The sequence below is a fragment of the Rhinoderma darwinii genome (genome assembly GCF_050947455.1).
Source record: "Rhinoderma darwinii isolate aRhiDar2 chromosome 12 unlocalized genomic scaffold, aRhiDar2.hap1 SUPER_12_unloc_15, whole genome shotgun sequence".
Lineage (NCBI taxonomy): Eukaryota > Metazoa > Chordata > Amphibia > Anura > Rhinodermatidae > Rhinoderma > Rhinoderma darwinii.
Window position 1 is genome coordinate 171,649 of NW_027461868.1, and position 14,438 is coordinate 186,086.

A 14,438-nucleotide genomic window follows, 5' to 3' on the forward strand; every position below is an offset into this window, starting at 1 on the left:
CGTCTACTATCAGCCTGAATCTTTTGTGCGCTCTGGGACGCCTCTAGGTTCTACTGAACCTGGGCCCAGACTGTGCACAGTTCCCTATGAACATCCTCTACCTCAGGATTATTGGAACAACCAGGGGAAACGGAGGAGAACCTTGGGTTAAACCCGAAATTACAGAAAAACGGGGAGACCCCTGACGAGTTACTGACCCGGTTATTCAGGGAAAATTCAGCAAGGGGAAGGAATGAGACCCAATCTAATTGACAGTCAGAGATAAAACACCTTAAATATTGTTCCAGGGATTGGTTAGTCCTTTCCGTTTGGCCATTAGTTTCGGGATGGAAGGCGGAGGAGAAGGACAGATCAATCTCCAACTTTTTACAAAAAGCTCTCCAAAATAAGGAAACAAATTGTACCCCTCTGTCAGAAACGATATTGACTGGGGCACCATGGAGACGCAGGATGTGTTTCACAAACAAAGAAGCTAACGTTTTGGCGTTAGGTAGCTTCTTAAGGGGCACAAAGTGGCACATCTTGCTGAAGCGGTCTACTACCACCCACACCACCGACTTGCCCTGAGATGGGGGCAAATCGGTGATAAAATCCATGGAGATATGGGTCCAAGGTCTCTGGGGAATGGGCAAGGAACGTAGTAGGCCCGCAGGTCGGGACCTAGGGGTTTTGGACCTAGCGCAAACCTCACAAGCGGCGACGTAAGCCCTAACGTCTTTAGGCAACCCAGGCCACCAATAGTTTCTGGTAATGAGGTGTTTGGTGCCCAAGATGCCAGGATGACCAGAGAGAGCGGAGTCATGGTTTTCCCTGAGTACCCTTAGCCGGTATTGCAGGGGAACAAACAGTTTGTCCCCAGGGACGTTCCCGGGAGCTGAACCCTGATCAGCCGCGATATCAGAAGCTAAATCAGAATCCGTGGCAGAAACGATTATACCAGGGGGTAAAATACAAGCAGGATCCTTCTCGGAAGGAGGATTGGCCATGAAACTACGTGACAGAGCATCAGCCTTAATATTCTTGGACCCAGCCCTATAGGTAACCAAGAAATTAAATCTGGTAAAGAATAGTGCCCACCGAGCTTGTCTAGGATTAAGCCTCCGGGCCGATTCTAGGAAAACCAGATTCTTGTGATCAGTAAGGACCGTTACCTGGTGTCTGGCCCCCTCCAGGAAGTGCCGCCACTCTTCAAAAGACCATTTAATGGCTAGAAGTTCGCGGTTGCCAATATCATAGTTACTCTCCGTGGGCGAAAACTTCCTAGAGAAGTAAGCACAGGGGCGGAGATGGGTGAGGGAGCTTGTACCCTGGGACAAGACGGCCCCCACTCCCACCTCGGATGCGTCAACCTCCACAATAAATGGCTCCTCTTGGTTGGGCTGAATCAGCACGGGGGCCGAGATAAAGCACTTCTTGAGGGTCTCAAAGGCCTGGACGGCCTCAGGGGGCCAATGGAGGACATCAGCACCCTTGCGATTAAGGTCCATAAGAGGCTTAGCGACGACCGAGAAGTTGGCAATAAATCTCCTGTAATAGTTGGCGAACCCTAAAAAACACTGTAACGCCTTAAGGGAGGCAAGTTGGACCCATTCCGCCACAGCCTGAACCTTGGCAGGGTCCATGCGGAATTCATGAGGAGTGAGGATTTGACCCAAAAATGGTATCTCCTGTACCCCAAAGACACATTTTTCAGTCTTAGCAAACAGATTATTCTCCCGAAGGACCTGGAGCACCTTCCTGACATGCTCCACGTGGGAGGACCAGTCCTTGGAAAACACCAGTATGTCATCAAGGTACACAACAAGAAAATTACCCAGGTAATCTCTCAGGATTTCATTAATAAAATTCTGGAAGACAGCAGGGGCATTACACAACCCAAAGGGCATGACCAGGTATTCGAAATGACCCTCGGGTGTGTTGAACGCAGTTTTCCACTCATCCCCCTCTTTGATGCGGATAAGGTTATATGCCCCCCGTAGATCGAACTTAGAAAACCATTGGGCTCCCTGAACCTGATTAAAAAGATCCGGAATCAAAGGAAGAGGGTACTGGTTCCTTACGGTGACCTTATTCAGGTTACGATAATCAATGCACGGCCTAAGACCACCATCCTTCTTCCCCACGAAGAAGAAGCCAGCACCTACAGGAGAAGTCGAGGGGCGAATGAAACCCTTGGCTAGGCATTCTTGGATATACACCCTCATAGCTTCACGTTCAGGACATGAAAGATTAAATATCCTACCCTTAGGAAGCTTGGCACCAGGCACCAAATCGATGGCGCAATCGTAATCTCTATGGGGGGGCAACACCTCGGAGGCCTCCTTAGAAAACACATCGGCGAAGTCCTGAACAAACTCAGGAAGCGTGTTTACCTCCTCCCGGGGAGAAATAGAGTTAACAGAAAGACATGACATCAGACATTCACTACCCCATTTGGTGAGATCCCCAGTATTCCAATCAAACGTGGGATTATGCAACTGCAACCAGGGAAGACCTAATACCAGATCGGACGATAATCCCTGCATCACCAGTACAGAGCACTGCTCCAAATGCATGGAGCCAACCAGGAGTTCAAAAACAGGAGTATGCTGAGTAAAATAACCATTAGCCAGGGGAGTGGAGTCGATACCTACTACAGGGATAGGATAAGGTAAATCAATAAAAGGCATTTTTAGAGACATAGCAAATTCCACAGACATGATATTAGCAGATGAGCCAGAATCCACGAAAGCACTGCCCGTGGCAGACCGGCCAGCAAACGAGACCTGAAAGGGAAGCAAAATTTTATTGCGTTTCACATTAACGGGAAATACCTGTGCGCCCAAGTGACCTCCCCGATGATCACTTAGGCGCGGAAGTTTTCCGGCTTTTTATTCTTGCGCCTGGGACAGGTGTTCAATAGATGCTTGTCGTCCCCACAGTAGAAGCAGAGACCATTCATTCTGCTAAACTCCCTACGTTGTCGAGGGGACATGGAGGCCCCGAGTTGCATAGGTACCTCCGAGTCCTCCGTGGAGGGGCGAGGAGACGGGACCTCGGGGGGGATCACAGAAAAGTCAGAGGGGAGCACATTGAAACGTTCAAGCTGACGTTCCCTGAGACGTCGGTCAAGTCGTACTGCTAGGGCCATAACCTGGTCAAGGGAGTCAGAAGAGGGGTGGCTAACCAGCAGATCCTTCAGGGCGTCAGATAATCCTAACCTAAACTGGCACCTTAGGGCCGGGTCGTTCCACCGAGAAGCTACGCACCACTTTCTAAAATCAGAACAGTATTCCTCAACCAGTCTCCTACCCTGACGTAAGGTCACCAGCTGACTCTCGGCCAAAGCAGTCCTGTCAGTCTCGTCGTAAATGAGTCCGAGGGCAGAGAAAAAACGATCAACAGAGGAAAGTTCAGGTGCGTCGGGAGCCAAGGAGAAGGCCCACTCTTGGGGCCCTTCCTGGAGTCGGGATATGATAATACCCACCCGCTGGTTCTCGGAACCTGAGGAGTGGGGTTTTAGGTGGAAATACAGTCTGCAACTCTCCCGGAAGGAGAGAAACGTCTTACGGTCCCCTGAGAACCGGTCAGGTAACTTGAGGTCGGGTTCTAGAGGTGAGGTGAGGGGTACTACCAAGGCAGCGTCACCCTGGTTGACCCTCTGGGCCAGGGCCTGGACCTGTAGGGAGAGGCCCTGCATCTGCTGGGTCAGGGTCTCAAGGGGGTCCATGATAGCGTCGGCGTAGGAGAAATGGTAGACTAGGTATGGGCTTGTAATTATGTAATGGCAGGAAGGAGGTGAAGGGAAAGTGAGCCCTAATCTACCCACCGCCCTGTCCCTGCCTACTTGCAACGACCCACCCTAGGCGACGGGGTACAACTGGGCGGCGGTCCCTACGCTGTCTAAGTGCACAGGAGAACAAACAGGGAACACGCAAGGGAAGGGGCAGTAGCCCACGGAACGCCGCGAGGAAACGGAGCGGTGAATGAGTAGTCAGGACCAGGATGAAGTGGAGTATACCAACGAGAGCACGGAGAAGTAAGCAAGCCAGGGGCAAAGCGAAGCAGGTTAAGCGGAACTGCAGCAAGGCAGAAGCACGGCAGAAGCAGGCTGGAGCAAGCAGCAGTGGGGCCAGGAATCCAGAAGAATTACAAGCACTGAGGAAGAGAACACGGCAGGTAATAAAGGACAGGGGGCGGAGCTAACTCCGACTGACCAGGCCGCGATAGGCTCTCCCACTCCTGAGCCTGCCACCCTGGTTGGTGGGAGCCGGTGTCAGTCTAAGAGGTCTGGCCTCAGGTGTGGATTGATTAATCCCAGGAGTATACCTAGACGTAGTACCTGGCAGATCCCTAACATATTGATTGCATTTTTTTCTTATAAATTAGAAGAAGATTGGATTTTGAAATCAATTTTATACAAAAATGTTAAAAAAAATCCAAAGAGGTTCATAAACATTTGCAAAAAAATTAAATAACCTTATTCTAGTTTCTTAAGAAACAGAATATAGAGCTGCCCCCAGTGTAAATCATTCCACATACATAATTTTAGTGTTTTTTCACAATTGTTATATTTTTTTATAGCAAATAATTCAATTTGACCTAAAAATTGGTCGTGTTTGTAGCAACTAAAATTGTGTGTGAATCCAGCATTACTCCTTTTTCTGCTAAGGAAAATTCTCGTTCCTGGTCAATGACACAACCGTTATAATATTTGATTAAATCAATTGGCGAAAATTAAAATAACAGGATTTTCATCAGTTTTCATTTACATGGTCGACTCATAAATACAAATTATCCATGTGGGCGCTATCTTTAGGCAGGGTAGATATATATACAGGAGCCTGTAAAGGATCTGCCAGGCACAGCTTCTGTGTCAACGCCCATAGGTAATCAGTCTGCACCTGCTTCTATGTCTGTGAGACTGACTCCATCTTCCACCACTCAGGATGGCAGGCTTAGGAGTGGGAGAGCCTATCACAGCCTGGCCAGACGGAGCTAGCTCCCGCCCTCTGTCTATTTATACCTGCCTTTCCTGTTCCTCCTTGCTTGTGATTCTTCTCGTTTGGTTTCCTGGCCCTGCTGCAGCATCTGAACTATTTGACCCTGCTTCATACTGACCCTGGCTTACTAACTACTCTCCTGCTCTGCGTCTGGTACCTCGTACACTCCTGGTTTGACTCGGCTTGTTCACTACTCTCCTGCTCTGCGTTTGGTACTTCGTACACTCCTGGTTTGACTTGGCTCGTTCACCACTCTTGTTGCTCACGGTGTTGCCGTGGGCAACTGCCCCATTTCCCTTAGCTTTGTGTACCCTTGTCTGTTTGTCTGTCGTGCACTTACTGAGCGTAGGGACCGTCGCCCAGTTGTACCCCGTCGCCTAGGGCGGGTCGTTGCAAGTAGGCAGGGACTGAGTGGCGGGTAGATTAGGGCTCACTTGTCTGTTTCCCTACCCCCATCATTACATAGCCAAACTAAAATTCATAGGGGGAGTCAAAAATACCCCCCCCCCCCACACACACATTGTTGATAGTAAATGGAACTGCAGTAATGCCGCAGCATAACTAATTGACTACGGTATAGTAGATCATCTACGGCATGGTAGCCCATAACCCAAGATACCATATCACCTGAAATAATTAGTTCACAAACGCTGTGTGGCAATGGTAAAGTAAAGTCAACTTTACTTTATCACTCTGACCGCAAACTAGTCTCCCCTTTGGAGAATACACTTCCTAATCACATAATATGATATGCAATGGACGTATTGGATGTTTCTCTTGAACACGCCAGACTTCTGCCAGACCCTGGGTTTCACCCTGTCAGCTTCTTCAGAGGGCATACTGAGCATGCGCAAGACTTACCAATTAAATGGCCGTTGCTCTCATAAAATGACATACAATGATTCATAAGAAAAAGCAATACATAAACAGCATTCTGCTAGTTTATACAAATCTATCTATTATACAAATATATTCAAAATTATACAATTGATCTCCTGAGAATTCCATTCATGTTCTAATGGCTCTTCCCTTACACCTCCTACCAGGTACCATTCAATTTCCCCTCCCTCTCTTTCCTCCAACCAATTTCTGCATATCTCTTGATCCCTACTCCTCCCTAGCCCCCTTTTTTACTTTCCTATTTTAACCCTTCACTACATATCCTCCAAACCCTGTCATGGCCGGGCCTGCATTATGATGCGCCCCTTTGTTTTAGCTGAACAGCAACCAACGGATGGATAGTAGTGTCGTATATCAGATCTTCTGCACAAAGTACAACTAACGGGGCGGTGTTAGACATCAGAAGTGTTTTCATGTTACCTCATAAAATTGAGCAATATTTTGGCACCTGAGTGGGACCCCTGTGAAGTTATGCCTATGGATCTTTATGAGATCCCCCCCCCCCTATGTGCCTACATTAGAACAGTATATCTTAGTGAGATTCCAGAACTTTCCATACAACAGAGAACACTTAGGTCTGTAAGAACCAGATAGACCTGAATAAAATCAAAAAGTTATAACTACCCATAACTGTACGTGTGGACAAATCACACATCCAAACAGGAATAAATACAACAAGTACACATTTGTACCTTGTAATAATGACAATACTTTATTCAAATGCACATAAAAACATATTGGCCATCAAGACCTAAAATAAGACACACAATTTAAAATGCATAAATGTGGAGCACATAAAGGCTATACTCTAGATAACAACATCAAAATATATAGAGGGTAACTCGGGAAGGCATATACAGATGAACAGATTCAAATACCACAAGTGTGTTACTTACACCCAAGCCTTCACAAGAGATCAATTAAGCCAGGATAAGTATAGACAGGGGAAGGCACACCACACGCTGGTATACGTGTGAGTGTAAAGATATCAACAAAGAGTAGCCATAATGAAGCCTAATCCCAAAAAACTGCAGTACCCCTTGATAAAGCTACTGCGAAACGCGTGTCGGGGCTTGCAGTGTGGTGTTCATTTCTAGGCTCATCATGACATATACTGGTTGGTATAGTTTTTTGGGATTAGGCTTCATTATGGCTACTCTTTGTTGATATCTTTACACTCACACGTATACCAGCGTGTGGTGTGCCTTCCCCTGTCTATACTTATCCTGGCTTAATTGATCTCTTGTGAAGGCTTGGGTGTAAGTAACACACTTGTGGTATTTGAATCTGTTCATCTGTATATGCCTTCCCGAGTTACCCTCTATATATTTTGATGTTGTTATCTAGAGTATAGCCTTTATGTGCTCCACATTTATGCATTTTAAATTGTGTGTCTTATTTTAGGTCTTGATGGCCAATATGTTTTTATGTGCATTTGAATAAAGTATTGTCATTATTACAAGGTACAAATGTGTACTTGTTGTATTTATTCCTGTTTGGATGTGTGATTTGTCCACACGTACAGTTATGGGTATTCATTCTTCATTTCTCTTTTGATATGTGTGGACGTTTATTATAAGCGTTTATCGTTTGGTCTGTATCTTTATAGGTATTCATCATCAAAATCAAAAAGTTATTCAACAGAACAAAAAAGCTATAAAGTAAAAATAACCAAATAAAGATAAAGACACCAAATTATCAGTATGCGTATAATTTTTTATTAAGATACTAGAATATGAGCAAGTTAACAGACAAATGCATTCCGCTAATTGGCTAGTCGGGTCTTATATAAAAAATTTCTCAGGGAAAAGGTGACCCTGTTTCTGATAACACCCAAAATTTGCTGTAGTGTTCTAAAAATTTGCAAAATAGACTCTGTTTGGTTGCTAACCGCAACAGGGCCACTTTTTTTCTCTTCAGCTACTTTTCGCACATGAGGCCCATTGTTCTCAATACAAAGACCTGCTTGTAAAAGAAGTCGGCACAGTTGTTTTTTGTCTCCGAGGATAAAATAACCATGGACTTTGTAGCTTTAAATATACTAGAGACCACATTTAAGTAGGTCATGTCAGGAGAAAGTACACGTTCATCTGCTCATGGATTGTGAAATTTATCCTATGTTTATGCTAAGCACATAGTTGAAGTTCCTTGATTTAGCAAATTTTCTTTTCTAACCCTACAGTGTCCTTAAATCCCATAAATCATTTTAAAAGAGTCAAAATAGAAAACGTTAGGAAAAAAATTCACCCGTTCCTCCTCTTTCTTCAGTATTTATTTACCAAGCACCAGATATATTACCGTTCAATCATAACCCTGGAAAGATGTCAGTTATTTTATATTTGTGTATTGCCGTGTCTCCCAGTTTAAAAATATTCTCAACCCACGTATTTATTTTACCTTTCCTAATTGCCCTAGTAGGAAAAATCAAAATAATTCTCCTGGGAAGCCACGGAGACGACCGTACCATCCAGACCAGGTTTGTTGGCTTTACTATGTTACTATAGAAACACACAATAAACAAAAATTAGAAGATACTTGGGGCTTTGTGACAGGAAAAACATTCTGTCCAAGCCCATTTTTGTGAACTTTTAGATTTATTTTTGTATTTTGTACCATTTTTGTTTAGTGCAGTTATATTTAATACCTATGCGCTTGTTACTTATTTGTCACTATTAAGTGAGTCAATGACAATCGAAGACTTTTTCCCCATTTATCGTCGGTGTTACCATACAAAACAGTAGCATGGTGACCATTTGGTCTACTGAGGAGGGGAAACATTTCCTCCTCTTATAGATCACTAATATTTATTTATTTCTATATGTTTTTGGATTACATGACCACAATTATTTGAACACTTGAACATCCCATACACTCCAACATTTGGAAAGCCGAAACAGGAAAACCCCCCCATGCTCATCATTACAACAGATATGCGGCACTCTGTTCTACATTTCTTTATATCACTTTTTTACTGATCCCAGAGATCTCAAGAGTAAGCCCCCATATAAGTGTGTTGGCTACAAATACCCCATACAATGCCAGCCACAGATACTCCCATACATTGTGGGCCAGCCAAAAATTCACCCATAGAATGCCAAAGAACACCCTTTAAAAGTGTCTCCGCCATTCTCTTTAGGACCTCCATTTGTTTTTGTTTTTTTAATCCTTTTTTAATTTATCAAATTTAAGATTGGCATAGTTAAAACATTGTAAAAAATGTATCAGAGTTTTGTGGCAAACACAAAAGGGGTTCAAAAATTTACCCTTATAAATAACGTATTTGCACAGTCAAGACCAAGGATATCTACAAGATTGGTGGTATGAGTTTTAAGAGTATCATTATTGTGATTTTTCTTAAAGAAGTTTCCTGGGACTGTAATATTGATGGTCATCAATATCTGATTTCTGGGGGTCCAACTCTAGAGAGCATCGCGTGCCCTTCATTACTTACTCAGACCATACATTTGGTTGTGGTTATGCCTGATAATATTGCTCACCTGAATTGGACTGATCTGCTGTGAGCTGTAGTACCAGGCACAGCCAAAATCAAATATATGGCACTGTGCTTGGATAAACAACCCGCAGTCCCTTGATGCAGCTTATCGGCGGAGGTGCGAGGAGTTGGGCCCCCACATATCAGATATTGAAAACCCCTGTTTTATGAGATGGCTCGGTTGAGATGGGGTCTGCGTGCCTCTGACACACAGGATCCACCCAATAGTAATCACAACTAAGTTATGAAATTAGATGTAATCATTATTAGGTGGATCCTGTGTGTCAGAGACGCGCAGGACCCGATCTTAGCCAAGCCGTCAGCTCAGCTAAACTGACGCACTCAGCTCATAAAGAACGATACAACATTTATGTATACAGAATACAAAGAAGCTATAGAGCAAACAAGAAAATAAATTTGAAATAAAGGTCAATTTCAAAAGTTGCTTAAAAACACATAAAACATTGATGGATTAGAAAAAAAAAATCCTTTTAAAGGTGTACATAGTCTTTAAGTAATGAATTAACCCCGCAAAAAGGATGGGATTTGAGGACACATTTATGAGAATGAATGTTAAGCTAGGCTTAAATGTTAGATCAGGACTTCTCTTTCTACTTTCTCTTTTTTTTAATCTAATATTTGTGCTTTTTATGTTTCTAGAATCCAGTATAACATTAAAATAAGTATAAAAGGCGTCATATATGTTGTTAAACTAGAGATTGCTATAACCAGAGAAAGCCCTGTGGAGCATATAATCACTTCTGTAAAAATTGCCTTAGCTGCACCTCACTAACAACTAGGGGACACATTATTAGTGAGGCCCGCCTTACTTTTTCAGTTAAACAACTATCAGCGGGTCTGTCACATGACAGCAGATGTTGGGGAAACCTCTCTCCATTACTGATGCAATCCTAGCATATATGTCTATAGGGAATTACGGGCGATAGTTGCATCTAGCCAACAACCATCTTATGTAGGTAGCCAGCTTTACAAGGCTAGGCAGCACATTCCAGAGTACAGGTGCATCATGGGAATATTCTTAGTTTTGATAATAGGGGACAATAAGTACTGGTCATAAGAACAATTAAAGGGGTTGTACCAAAATCAAATATGATCACCTATCCATATGATAGGTGATAATTTTCTCATTGCTTGGGGGACCCAATCCTGGGACCCTTACCAATCATTAAAAGGGGCACCCCAAACCCCCCCTCAATCAGTGAGGAGGACATTAAATGGAGCGGCGGTCATGGATGTGTGCTGCTGCTCCATTCAAAGTCTATGGGAATGGCTGAAACAGCCGAGTACAGTGCTCAGCTTTTTCCGTCATTCTCACAGACGATGGGCGCAAGCTCAACCGCCGCACCACCCAAGTTTCTTCTCATTGCTAAGGATGAGGTGAGTGGGTTCGGGACCCCCGTTGTCACAATCGCTGGGGGTTTCAGTGGTGGAGTTATCAGACAATTATCACCTAACCTGTGGATAGGAGATAATCTTTGGTTCTAGGAATAACCCTTTAAGGGCAAGGATGAGGTGGTAAACAAAGATGAGCAAAAAGATTTAAAGTGAGTCTGTCACCAGAAATTGGCCTATCAAAGCAGCAGCAGCTCATTAATATAGTGTAGCCTCAGCTGAATATAACACTGTTTTCATCTTTCAGATGAGTGGCTCCGTTACAGCGATAATAATTTTAGTCTTCATTTGCAAATGAGCTTTATGGAACAACGAGGGCGTCACCATTGTTCCGAATTCATCTACCTTATATTCCCAGTCTGTCCCTCCCTCCGTTCCCTCTTTGATTGACAGGTCCAGGCAGTGTAGAAGACGTGATTATGCCTGGCCCAGTATTCTTCTAAACGTGCCTCGACTTTGGAATCGGCGCAGTACAGCAGTGATGTTTCACCGGTCAAAATGACTCAACTGTGCATGCGCTGATTACGCCACACTACACATGGGGGCTGTACTGCGCATGCCCCGATTCGGTGGCACGCTCAGGAGAATACGGGGCCAGGTACGAGCGCTGCTTCCCCTTCATTTCTTTTTGCTCAATGTGAATCGTCGACACACATGTAGCGGCGATTCACAGGTATTAAAGTGAAGTGACTGGGAGAAGAAGGCTGTAATACTTGTGAATCTCCGCTAAATGCGTGTCGACGATTCACAGTGAGCAAGAAGAAATGAAGGCCCCTTCAAAACAGCTGATCGGCGGTGGTCCCGGGAATCGGACCCCGACCCATCAGCTATTATGGCTGTAAAGGGAAGTGTGAACCCCACTGTTATACGAGCCCTTTTACAATGGCCTATGCTGAGGATAGGCCATTAATTTTTATTGGCTACCACTTTAAGCTGCTTCCATAAAAAAGGAGTTTTACAATATAAAAAAAAAAAGTTGTCACAAATGTCAGAACGCAAACAGTGTACATGAAACGCATATAATATACAACAGAGATTATGTATGACATATAATGTATATAAGCTCTCACAAATTATCTATAAAGATATTATCCGTATTATTTATTCAGTACAGATGCTTGTAAATTTTGCTTATATTTATATTCTATAGAACGACAATGCCAGATGTAAGCTGTTGTTTCCTGGAATTCCTTATTTTTCCCTGTTGCTTCAAAGAACAAAGATGGTCCATATTCTGAGAAAACGGGAAGTAGATGTGCTGCCTATAACCCATTTACCCCCACTACAAGGTACATGACAGGATGAAAATACGACTAAAAGAACTAAATATGGCCATAAAGAAAGTAAAGATATCAAGTGACTGCGTTACATACAGTAATACATTACGTAGAATGCCTTTAACCCTTTCAGGACCAAGGTCTTCAGATGCCTGAAAGAGCAGAGAAAAATGTTGTGAATATTTTTTGTGTTTTATACGTTTGCGAATATTATTATTTTTTTTTTTTATTGTGGCATAGATGGCTTTAATATGGATACCAAAAGCATTTAGTTTTTTACAATTGAACCCATTTTTCATTTTATAATTTAACCCCTTCATGACATCCGCCGTATATATACGGCAGAGGTCGGGTGGGTGAGTATGGAGGCGCTGCGACCCCTTGATTGCTTACCAGGCACAGCTCCGTATATTCAATAGTGGCTGTGTCTGGTACTGCAGCTCAGTCCCATTCACTTGAATGAGACTGAGCTGCAAATATCTGCAGTACCAAGCACAGCCACTACTGAATGTATAGAGCTGTGCCTGGTACGCAATGAAAAGGACGCAGCGCTTGCTGGAATCACTCGGCCCCTTCAATTAGCTGATCGATGGGGGTGCCAGGAGTCGGACCAGCACCGATCTGCTATTGATGACCTATCCTAAGGACAGAAAAAAATCCCAAAAATATGTGGAGTTGGTGACTGCCTCCATTTTTTGATCTTGCATTTCTCCCTTTCTGCCCTGGGTGATTTTAATTACTTTAATGCTGGTTCCTACCATCCCCAAGTATATGTAGGCTTAGTCCCAGTTCTGGGATACGAGCAGCGTAGGGACCCATCCTATAGAGGACGCCTTGTCGTGGCAGGTGGGCTCACACAATTTGATCAAAATGTGCGTTAAGAACCTCCCCATTGTAAGTAGATTTAGCAGTCATGCATATTTATTTATTGATAGTGCTTAGGTGGCAATAGGGTTTGCAGAGTGCTGTCGCCATATTTGTATATTCTATCCTAGGCATAGGTCATCAATATCAATGTCCCGGAAAGCCCATTTGAACGCAAGAAGGAAGCTTTCTGCATTCGATCACAGTACTAAACAAATCACTTACCTAGAGCACTGTATTTAGCCTTTTTGTGAGAGGGCGCTGTTCATTTCAGCTCCGTGTGACTTAATGGCAGAGCATCGTACATTGAGATTTGCCAGTAAAGTTAGGACTGTAGATATACACCTTCGTCATAGAGGGCTAGGACGTACAGTATATGTACTTTACAGATTGGCAGTGGGAAAGGGGTAAAGACAGAATTCTATCTTTTAGCATCAATTGAATGATAAAGAGGTAATAAACAAGATTTAGGTAACAGGAAGTGTTTTTTTCCTAAAGGGGAAGCCAGCAGAGATATTGCCCTTGGTCTGGCTTCAGGAAGACCCGACAATCGGCTGTTATTACCAGAGAACACTGCGGCTGGCCATACATTTTCCTTGAAGTGGCTAACCTTGCAGTACCTAAACGAGCCGAGTCTACCAGCAAGCCACTAGTAGAGGGTCACGAGCAGGGATCCCCTCTATATGATGTCCATAGGCCCCAATAGGACATATTTAATGCAGGTTGTTCGATTGAAACAACCCCTTTAATATTGTACTACAGTCCACCCACCATATAACTGTATATACCATTATAAAGGTGCATGTATTACTACAATAGCAACATTTCATGTATTTAACCTTTGAACAGAACTTCTCCTTTTCCCTTTGCTTTCTCTTCATGACATTATGCTTGAAGCCTTATCCACTTATTTCACAACCCTGTGGGCCGTGGCATGGCTCTAGGGGTCGCAACGGTCGCAATTTCGACCGGGCTCCTAAGCATGGGGGCAGGGGTGAACCTAGCCTGTCTGCCGCCTGAGGCGAACTATAAAAAGGCACCCCCCCCCCAAAATCTATCAGAGTTTTCTCATTACTAGCTTTACACATCGAACACGCAATATATACATTTTTTAAATAGGAAAGCATTTGATGTTTATTTATTAGGCCCTGTTCACATGGAGTATTTTGACGAGTTTTTGGGCGCGGAAACCGCTCCGCAAAACTCGTCAAATACCGGCCGAAAATGCCTCCCGAGAAAGAAGGGACATGCCCTATCTTCGCGCGTTTACGCCTCTGACCTCCCATTGACATCAATGGGAGGAAGAGAAAGGGTATTTCGCTGAGTTTTTTGCCCGTAGCACTCAATGGCCGCGAGCGAAAAACGCGGTGAAAATCGCGGCAAACGACGTGCAGGAAGGACAAAATTTGCCTCAAAATCCCAAACAGAATTTTGAGGCAGAATTTTCCTCCTGCAAAAAACTCAGTGTGAACATAGCCTTAAAGTGCCGTTTGAAGTATGGAAAATATT

The 14,438-nt window shown here is 43.9% G+C and overlaps 1 long non-coding RNA gene across 1 annotated transcript; it reads left to right on the forward strand.

Moving 5' to 3' along the window:
* The first annotated feature begins 8,295 nt into the window (after positions 1 to 8,295).
* LOC142698133 (uncharacterized) lies at positions 8,296 to 13,725 on the forward strand. Its single transcript, XR_012865700.1, has 3 exons — positions 8,296 to 8,358; positions 11,939 to 12,077; positions 13,428 to 13,725. It is a non-coding gene; the product is annotated as an uncharacterized LOC142698133 (long non-coding RNA).
* The last annotated feature ends 713 nt before the right edge of the window (positions 13,726 to 14,438 follow it).